Genomic DNA, 12,173 nt, shown 5'->3' on the forward strand with positions numbered 1-12,173 from the left:
GCTACTGAGTAGTGGTTGCTATGTGTGGAAGCGCACTCTCAGAAATGTAACCAAGCATTAGTAGGCGATCCTATGCAATTGAGGCTGAGGATAGTGAAGCACAATTTGTCATGCCATATGGGCCAAGCCTCTACAGTGTAAGAGTAGGTTAAGGGGACTATCAGCGTAGAAGATAGGTGACATCATGAGTGTGTATGTATAAAACACTGTAATCTTATTGGAGCAGTGTGTCACATGTCTGCTGTCAGTGACTCATCAGTGGAAGAGGCATGTTATGATTTATCCTAGGTAAAGTCAGTAAACTGACAGTGTATGCCATGGATATCACTGAAGTTCCTTGCAAACCTGGTGAAGTGTGTTTGTGCCCGTGCAAGCCTGTAAGTCCGAGTAAGCATGTGTGCATGTGTGTCAGCCCGTGTGCGCGAGTTGAAGAGTGAGTAAGCTACTGTAAGATTGTTGAAGCCCGTGTAATGTTGTGTAAGGCAGTGTAAGTGTTTGTACGCATGAATCAGCCTGTGTGCACACGTGGAAGCGGATATGCACTTCACTGTGTTGCTATGCGCGGCGCCGCTCACTGTGGACACAAACAGTGAAAAGGAAGGTAAACAAATAGCAGTAAGTTAACCAAGGAGAACTACCACAGCTAGCAGGTGAAAACAATCAGACTGAGTATATTACACAGCCAGTACAGTAGGCCAGCACAGCACAGCATGTACAACTCTACAAACAGCAGTCCACCATGTTTTTCTTAGACACACTGCAACACTGTAGTATACTAAGAGAAGTGAAAACTGTAAAAGCTTAACTGAGACAACAGAATGTTAGGGGCTGCCATTGCTATTATACATCAACATATGCAACATGTGGAGGGTTGTGCCAATGTGAATGCTGCTCAGCATCACACAGTGAGTAGACGGAGAGTGTGCAGGCACAGGGTAACCTACCAGGGGCTACATGAGCTGGAGATAGTAGAGTGCTATAGAGTGGACAGAGACCTCCTGCAGAAGATTGTGGATCTGTGCAGGCCATATCTCACACACAGAACCAACAGAGGGAAACCTATCCCAGTGGAAACCAAGGTATGTGTTGCCCTAAGGATACCAGCAACAGGTACCTTCCAGAGATCAACTGGTGATATGATGTGGATTTTACAAGCATCAGCATCCAGGGTACTGCACCAGTTCATGAATGCCATGTCAGCACATGTCAGTGATGATGTATATATCCCCACTTCCCGTAAGGTATCGGGCAGCAATATGTATCTTTTCCACACAATAGTGGAATACCCTAAGTACTGTATGCAATACACTGCACGCACATATGCATCAAAGCACCAGCCAGTGAGTGTGGTAGGGCCTACATCATCCACAAGGGCTTCCCCTCCATGAAGTGGCGGTTTGTGTGTGATGGCCAGCCCATAATCATGAATGTGTGTGGTGGATGCCCTGGAATCTGCAATGCTTCCGATATGTGGCATCTGACGCAGCTGTACTAAAGATTTGGCAATGGGGACAACCCTCTTGGTCACCTAGTGGGGGATGCCGGATGTGCAGTTCAACTGTGGCTGATGACACACATCAGAAATGCACACACACATGAACAGGAATGCCATAATGAGGCACACGCACATACAGAAACTTTACTCTAGCATGTGTTTGTGTCGCTCAAGTCACAGTTCTGGTACCTGGACACATCTGGTGGAGCATTAAAGCACTTGTCAACTACATGTATCAGAATTGTCTGTGGCCTAGGTCATCTGTGTCACACACACACACACACACACACACACACACACACACACACACACACACACACACACACACACACATGACAGTTTATATACATAGTGTGAGTGACTGTTCATGTATGTGTATTACTGCAGAACAGTTCAAACACAGCAAAGTATGTCAATAATGGACATTCATCAGAGTTGTACAACCACCTTGGAGGATATGCATGCAGAACTCTCATTGCATATGTGATACAGTGATGTACTTCAAAATACCATTGTAAATGCAAATATCAAACGACAAATGACATAGCACATATCTATATGTACACATTGTTACCCATTATACATATTGGGGTGTAATACCTATGTGTTACTGTTGGTAAAGTATGTGTAGTAAATGTGGATAACTGACTCTGTTTAGCCTTATAGGTGTACAGCATGAGTTGGATAACACGTATCTGTCTGTATGATACCCTTGTGTAGAATAACTGTGTCATGTGCAGAATGCATTCTAGGTCACAGTATGAATTCCCAGATGTGGACAGGAATATCCCTATTGTCTTTGCTTGTAACTAACATGGCTATATGTCAAACAGTAATGGTCCCAGCAATGTGTGGCGGTCAATACCAGGGCGTACTGGTATAGTATACTACATGTAGGATCCACATGCTACTGTGTGTCCTACATGTGTGGGTCAGTTGTGAAGATATCATATAACAATTGGTTATTCAGACTGTTGAGGTCGTGTCTACTACCATAATGCAAAACAATCACAGATAGTAACAGTATCACCCACAGCACCGTGTAAAACCATAGCAATCACACATGTGTAGACAAGTACAACAATATGTGTAGCATAATGCATACTGGCCACAAATAGAAACTATGAAGTGTTAACAGTGTGAAATACAGGGCATGTCACCATTCCACTGTGTCCACTATACATGTACATGCAGACAGTGCACCTTCACCATGTTCACATATAAATACATGAAAATCTGTACTACACACATCACACACGTACTGCACACTCTGAAACACATGCTGCCAATACTACACACGTCAGTCAAATGGCACATGGATGAATAATACATCTTCAGAATTAACAGTGCTGTACAGTATACTACATTGATGATCATAGCTGTAATGTATCATGCCTGCTTACATACACCTATAAGGAAATCACACTTTGTGTTAAAAACATTGTAATATTATTACAGTGCTATGAAGCCACCCTGTGCATCAGCACCATGTTAGTCTGTACCTGCATCAATGTTACACATTACAAGAGGTGGCATAGGTGTCATCATATGTACAGGGTATGTAGTTTCTTTTCTAGAGCCTGTCAGTGAACCAGCCAATCAACATGTATGCATTTGTGTGTGTGTGTGAGAGACAACAGGTTTTGCATGGCCCAATGTTGATGCAATGTGTGTGTGTATGTGTTATCCCTAGCTGTTTGTTTTATGTGTGTCTCTGCATGTACACTGTTTCAGCATGTGTCAGCTATATACTGCAGGCTGTGGGAAAGTCACAGACTGTACCTGCCAGGCTGTACAGATCGCCATTCCTGGCCATGGACACCCCTCCATGCATTCAACCATAGTCCAGTCCTGCACCTGGCAATGTGTACACATACATACTTGGGATCTGTATCACAACCTGTGGATAAACGGGTGTCAGTAATGTTAACCTGATTTGCATAGTATTGTCATTTAATACATAGTTATATGAGCCATACTCATCCTCCAAAGTAATAACCACTGCTAACTGCTGCTGAGATGTGCACATGACCGTTTAAAGGTGCTGTACTATCATTGTTTTCAATGTCCCTGGTAATACCCAGCAACAAAATAACTGGTCACTACACAACTATAACCGAGGATCACTACAGCACACAGTATGTGCACTATCACAGAGCCATAGCACATTCAGATACACCCAAGGTGAACATGTACAGACAATGCAGGACATTCAATAGTGCTAATATCCACATACATATTACAAAAAAAAAAATATATATATATATATATATATATACACACACACACACACTTGGCAGGGCCGGGAGTTGAACATACACCTAACTACCTTATCACACTACAGCATTACGCATTTACAGAACGTGCTACCAAGATTAATGAACACAGCACTCCCAGAGGCATACTTCTAGGTGGGTGACATCATCCGCAAAGGCAAAGACGTCGATAGGGAATGTATGTGTTGTGAGGCATCTAAAAGCAGTACTGTGTCCCCAGGCAGCTGGAAATACACACACACACACACACACACTTGGCAGGGCCGGGAGTTGAACATACACCTAACTACCTTAACACACTACAGCATAATGCATTTACAGAACGTGCTACCGAGAGTACTGAACACAGCACTCCCAGAGGCATACTTCTAGGTGGGTGACACCATCCGCAAAGGCAAAGACGCCGCTAGGGCATGTATGTGTTGTGAGGCATCTAAAAGCATTACTGTGTCCACAGGCAGCTGGAAACACACACACACACACACACACACACACACACACACACACACACACACACCTGGCAGGGTTGGGAGTTGAACATACACCTAACTACCTTAACACACTACAGCATTACGCATTTACAGAACACGCTACCGAGATTACTGAACACAGCACTCCCAGAGGCATACTTCTAGGTGGGTGACATCATCCGCAAAGGCAAAGACGCCGATAGGGAATGTATGTGTTGTGAGGCATCTAAAAGCATTACTGTGTCCCCAGGCATCTGGAAACACACACACACACACACACACACACACACACACACACACACACACATGGCAGGGCTGGGAGTTGAACATACACCTAACTACCTTAACACACTACAGAATTACGCATTTACAGAATGTGCTACCGAGATTATTGAACACAGTACTCCCAGAGGCATACTTCTAGGTGGGTGACATCATCCGCAAAGGAAAAGATGCCGATAGGGAATGTATGTGTTGTGAGGCATCTAAAAACATTACTGTGTCCCGAGGCAGCTGGAAACACATACACACACACACACACGCACACACACACTTGGCAGGGCTGGGAGTTGAACATACACCTAACTACCTTATCACACTACAGCATTACGCATTTATAGAACGTGCTACCGATATTACTGAACACAGCTCTCCCAGAGGCATACTTCTAGGTGGGTGACATCATCCGCAAAGGCAAAGACACCGATAGGGAATGTATGTGTTGTGAGGCATCTAAAAGCATTACTGTGTCCCCAGGCAGCTGGAAACATACACACACACACACTGGGCAGGGCTAGGAGTAGAAGATACACCTAACTACCTTAGCACCCTACAGCATTACGCATTTACAGAACGCGCTACCGAGATTACTGAACACAGCACTCCCAGAGGCATACTTCTAGGTGGGTGATATCATCCGCAAAGGCAAAGACGCCGATAGGGAATGTATGTGTGTGAGGCATCTAAAAGCATTACTGTGTCCTCAGGCAGCTGGAAACACACACACACACACACACACACACTTGGCAGGGCTGGGAGTTGAACATACACCTAGCTACTTTAGTACACTACAGCATTACACATTTACAGAACACGCTACCGAGATTACTGCCCACAGCACTCCCAGAGGCATACTTCTAGGTGGGTGACATCATCCGCAAAGGCAAAGACGCCGATAGGGAATGTATGTGTTGTGAGGCATCTAAAAGCATTACTGTGTCCACAGGCAGCTGGAAACACACACACAGTTGGCAAGGCCGGGAGTTGAACATACACCTGACTACTTTATCACACTACAGCATTACGCATTTACAGAATGCGCTACCAAGATTACTGAACACAGCACTCCCAGAGGCATACTTCTAGGTGGGTGACATCATCCGCAAAGGCAAAGATGCCGATAGGGAATGTTTAGAGAGTGAGCAGTCTGAAAGCATATTACTGTCCCAAGGTAGACGTAGACAAACATGGCAGTGCTGTCATCGGGCCAACTAAATATCTACGGAGCACTACAACACTAAATAGATACGGGATGCGCCACAGACAGTACACCCTTCGAGAGAGCAACCAGTGTGTTCAATGTAGGCATCCATCGTGACATTAAAAATGGACATCTGTTGCCTGGATGACCACCATGGCTATACAGGATGTCAATGGCCATGCCCACACACTTAGTATCACACGTCTGTTTGGACTGTACTGTGTGTCCATCTACACAATGGCGTACTGGGCATGCTCACACACTTAGCAGTTGCAAAGGGCTGTCTTGCATGCACATGGATTCTAATCATGGAAGGGCACAGTTTGGAATGTACTGTATGTCCATCTACACAACAGTGTACTGGGCATGCTCACACACTTAGCAGTTGCAAAGGGCCATCTTGCATGCACACAGAGTCTAATCACGGAAGGGCGCAATGTGGAATGTACTGTGTGTCCATCTAAACAACGGCATACTGGGCATGCTCTCACACTTAACAGTTGCAAAGGGCCATCTTGCATGCACACGGAGTCTAATTACGGAAGAGCACAGTGTGGAATGTACCTTGTGTCCATCTCCACAACTGCGTACACGGACTGTACTGTGTGTCCATCTACATAACAGCATACTGGGCATGCTCACACACTTAGCTGTTGCAAAGGGCCGTCTTGCATGCAGATGGAGTGTAAACACTGAAGGTCTCAGATTGGACTGTACCGTGTGTCCATCTACACAACTGTGTACATGGACTGTACTGTGTGCCCATCTACACAACAGCATACTGGGCATGCTCACACACTTAGCTGTTGCAAAGGCCTGTTGTGCATGCAGATGGAATGTACACACAGAAGGTCACAGTACAGAAGGACACAGTAAGGTATAACTGTCCTCACGCACAGGGCGGTCACACATGCAGTGACCTGTACACACACAGCTGCCATCACAGCTGTCACAGGTGCAGGTCACACACGTACACACTGCAGTGTACACTGTAGCTGTCAAGTCAGCACCATGTCGTCGGTGCAGCACTACACAGCCTTACAGTACCACAACACCATGTGATACATGACCACTGGGCTGTACAGAGGTGTACACCAGCTGTACAGAGTACACATGTACCAACAGGGATCCAACAGGTGTTATGCATTGCAATGATAGCAGTATACATGAACAGGTCGGCTCAAGACATACCACGGCCCTTACACAGCTGTGACACCTGACTGTTGCTGTACACCAATGAACACACGTCTGGATATGTCATACATGTGATTGTGTGGATGTGTGCATGGACTGCACACACAACACATACATACATAGCCTTTGATGTACCTCGTGCATAACACTGGCCCAATCAATGCAACACACACAAATGGAAGGTGGGCCCATGTCTGTTGAATGCTCACACTACAGGGGGTAGCAATGTTGACTGGGACACATACCCTTGTACTGGTCGCTGTGACACCCGTGTTATCATACCACAGTCCATGTGTTATGTATGTCAACACACATGTCCAACAATAGCAATGCATACAAACATGGCAACAGGAGACACATGTGACATCTGTACTGTACATGCAGCAACCATGCATGTGCAGTGGCCGATGTCCGTAACATAGTTGTACCTACCTACGACATGCAGTCGCAATGCAGACCCATCATTGACACCTGTATACGGTGACATACAAACAGCACGTATGGAGGGATGTGTGTACATAACGTGGTGAACCACCTGTCTAGATGTATGTGTGCAGGGGGTGGCTCAAAGTTGTGTCACACACCATCCTATCATGCCATGTGCAAACAGTATGCTATGTCGCTGTTACGTGACGGTGTTGACATAATGCATACACAGCAGTCAGGTGTTAACAACTATATGTCACATGGCACCTGTAACACCTACAACCTCCCGTGTGCATATAGCAGCACATTTGCCAGATATAGCGTTGATACACATAATGCAATCAATACCGCTGCATGTCTATCAAACGTGTCATCATATAGCAGGTGTATCATTCCCAGCACTGCCATGAGTGTCCGAATGTGTGACCAGAGATGCCACATATCATGGGGAATATGTCCCAGTTGCTACACATCCCTGTACACCATTGTAGAGATCTGTACATACGTCAGTGTGGGAAGCATGACGTCAGCTGTTGTGGTGCATCACACACGTCGGCTGTCCATATACACATGTGTGGTCACCACAGTGTGTGTGTGTGTCTGTATGTATGTCTGGTGCTTGGTGTGATGGTGTATGCTAATATACGGTGGGAAATGATCACTAACCCCACGTAGTGACTAACCCGTAATGGTGATGTATTGCACTACCCTGTTGATGCCATAGGTCCCAGCCATACTGGCTACCTGTGCATGTCCCTTCTCTGTGACATGTCGTGTGGGTGCATAGTACTGTGAGGGTGATGACCACATAGGGAAGGGTCCCCACCTGCACGCTATGGGGTGTGCGTTATAGTGGTGTACACCCCGTGAATGCGGCCATGTCCCTGTACTGTTACAGGGTCCTACTGCTGCACAGTGTGGCCTCCAGCTACCAAGTGACACCTCACATCATCATTGGCCAGGCCGCTGTGAACAACCCCTGCACCATGTCACCATACCTGTAATGTGTCCTGCTATGTATGTCACGCCTCTATCCAGTGTAGCCTGTGGCACTAACCACATGCGTCAGGAGCAGTATATGTGCGGACATCTGTATCATGTTGGTGTGTCCAACAGTCAGGTTGAGGGTACATGTAGCATGCTGATATTGCCAGAAGTGCCTGTGAGTAATCCACAGTTACACGTGGGGGACTGCAAACACTGCTACCTGTAGGCACATGCAAGTACACCATAGGAGGGAACCAGGGTATCACAACCAACATGGTGCTATAGATGTAACCGAGACACATAACGTGAACACATCACAATGCATGCTGCACCTGCACTACATGGTATGACTGGTGCATGTCGACAGTTCACAACCTATGTCACATACACATCTCTCAACATCATGTGTGTGTGTGTGTGTAAGGGCCAGTGAGTTGACTGGACATGTCTGTGCAGAATGCATGTGGATGTTGTGGAGCCCTACAGTTGTGTTTGCTGTGTGCGTGTTTGTGTGTACACAGTTCTGCCATTTGTGAGGCCTACATGGGGTATAATTGACAGCCCCAGATTGTACAAAGCAGGTTGTACAGCTCACTGTGTCCATCCATGGCCACGTGACCTGTGCCTGCCTGGGGTTGCACGGGCACTACCAGGTGGAGGTACAGAGTGGCTACTGTCCGACGACACATGTCCGCTGGAAGCATGTCTCCGCTGAGAACATCCAGGGCCACGTCCACATGGCCCGCTGTGTCCTGGTGTTGACAGCACAGCACCAGCTGCACTGCTACTGCTAACGGCACTATGGGAGCAGGCATGTGAGGTGGCATGCTCACGTCAACCTACACTAGGTGGTGTTGCTGGCCTACGTCCACGTGGCCTACGCCTTACTCCTACCAGATGTTCCAGCACAGACAGCTCCCACTCGTGGATTGCCATGCCTCGTTCAAGGATTCTGACCATGTCACCTAATCGCCTATCCAGAACATTAGCAATCTGCTATTGAGCATTTGCCAATGCCTGGATGTTGTCATTTAGGGTATGGATAGCAGTCCTCTGCAGCCTCTGCCCTTCTCTGTTCTGCTATTCAGCATGTGCCTGTGCTACCATTACAGTCTGGAACATGTGTCTGGTGATACCAGCTGCTGAGCTCTGTCCTGCAGGTGCATGTCTGCCAGAGGTCCCCCTACGAGCAGCACCGGCCACATGCCTGTGTGGCACATCTGCAGTCATTACACTGACACCATGGTGTGTAGACACACCTTCTGTAGCCACCACACGTTCCTGTTCCACACTAACAGACTCTGACTGTCCTTCCTCTATGGCCACTGGTGATGCGGTATGTGTTGGCAGCAGAACTGTGTGCGGGGAAGAGGGGGACATAGCTGGGATGGTAACCATTGGCACAGATTCAGCCCCTGACAACCCTGCCTGTACCTCATGCATATGTTCATCACCGCTAGTATCTGTGGGGACACCAACATCAGATGGACCGCAGGAGGGTAACGCACCTACATTACCTGTGAATGCAAAGAAATACTGTAAAGTACAATAGACACAGACACACACACACACAAACACAGACACACACACACAAACACAGACACACACACAAACACAGACACACACACACAAACACAGACACACACAAACACAGACACACACACACAAACACAAACACACACAGACACACCATGCATGTGATTTGTCAGATGGCATGCAGCATGCCTGCGATACAGCAGAGGGCATGCAGCTCAGACATTAATAGTGTTAGTAAGCATACCTCCCTGGGGTGCACACTACAGCAAGCAGGTGTCATATCAGTAGCCATGCAGTTCACACAATCATGGTAGTATGCATGCATCCCCGTGATAAACCATGTGGCCCAGAACAGGATAATAGTACACATGGCTGACATGACCTTGACATGTAATCTGCTGACGTGTGCATTAACATGCATACATGTCTGACACAATGGTGTCCTGACATGTACAGCATCATAATGGGCTTCACATTGCAGTGTTGTGTGTATGCCCTACAGATAGAATGCATGTTTAGCAAATGTGCATGAGCATGGGAGGGTAGTGTGAGCCATCTACATTGCTATACACTGTAAAGTACAGACACTGTGCCATTGCATGGCATCATGAGGCATCTATGTTGCTGTAGAATGCATAATATGTACATATTGCATAGCCATAACTGCAACACAGTCGTGATGTTCAGCAGATCGTATATGGTAGACTTCAGTGACACCTCCAGTAGCTGTGCACAGGCTTTTAGGTTGTCCAGTGTACCACATCAACTGTATAATCAGTCAACTAAGGCTATAATTGGACCATGTGTGGACAATGTGCAACAGGGTGTATACACATCCCAAGTACTGTGTGGCTACATGTCTCTGGCCATCCCACATGGCCATGTGTGCACATGTGTTGGCCAATTGTGTGTGATGGGCATCTATCTCACATGTCTGTGTCGTCCCATATGACATACACCCATAGATGTCAGATATGTCACAATCCACAGGGCTATGCAGACAACGGGTTGTATGTTTGGTATGTGGGGTATAGTTCATGCGATAGTGTGACAATATTGCAGACAGAACACTACATGTCTGGGACATGTCAGGTGGCACATCACAATGTGTGCACCCAATGCAGGGGCATATGACACAATGGTGACACCTGTGGGCTGCCCATATCACAGCGCACTGTGTGGTACTGTGTGCGTACCACACATGTTGTTCCAATGCATACTACATATGCCTCCATTGTAGAACACCTCCACCATTGTATGCACAGCTGACCACACATGTCGCAATGACAAGTACTGTGGTTTCAATTTGGTGTATCATTACGTTTGTATATATTGCACATGGGTGGCCTGTGTGAATGAAGGGTGGTGCGACCTGCATATCGTGACTGGAACAAACATCAGGTGTGCAAGTGTTAACTGGCCACATGGCAAATAGATCTACACTGTAACATGCCTGATACTGATGACAGTCTCACCTGCAACGGACTCATGTCTGTGCGGCAAGCCAGAGGTACCTGTATAGGGGTGACACACCAGTATGAACATTATCCATGGCTGTATGACAGCCACAGGTTCCACTGTGCATGTGAACACATTCACCTGTGTAATAGCATATAGTTAAATCCTTATAGGCAATACATTAGATTTTTTCAGCGTTTTGTAGACGACTGTTTTTTACTTTGGAAGGGCAGTTTGGATACATTGAATATGTTTTTAGATTATTTGAATGGGGCCTCTTCCTTTTTAAAGTTCAAAATGAGCTGTTCCAAGACTGAAATTGTGTTTTTGGATGTAGAAGTTATACTTAAGGATGGACATATGAATACAAAATCACACAAAAAGGATGTGTGTGCTGGTAGATACACCCACTTTCATAGTATGCATGCACCACACGTTTTTAAAGGTATTGTGAGATCTCAGTTAGGTAGGTTGAGTAGACTCAACACTGATGATTGTTGTTTCAAGTTGCAATTAAAGGATATGTTGGCAGATTTTTCTGCCAGTGGGTATGATAGCACCCTACTCTCTGTTGAGAAAGAGAAAGTGATGCAGGATAGGAAAACTAAGTTTGTTCCTACCTTCCTGTCTGACCCGCCGGAGTCAACTGCCTTACCTACGAATAGCACAGATGTACGTATGGATGTGATCAGGTATGTGACTGCATACAGTCTTACAACACCATCCATAAAGCAAATAATATTCAAGAATTGGCTGATACTAATGGCTTCAAATGAACTAAAGGCTTTATTGGGTGACAGACCTTTATTTGCCTATAGGAACATGAGAACCTTAAAAATTCTTTATGCTAC

Source organism: Protopterus annectens, chromosome 4.part0 (genome assembly GCF_019279795.1).
Source record: "Protopterus annectens isolate FY-2018-M chromosome 4.part0, PAN1.0, whole genome shotgun sequence".
Classification (NCBI taxonomy): Eukaryota; Metazoa; Chordata; order Ceratodontiformes; family Protopteridae; genus Protopterus; species Protopterus annectens.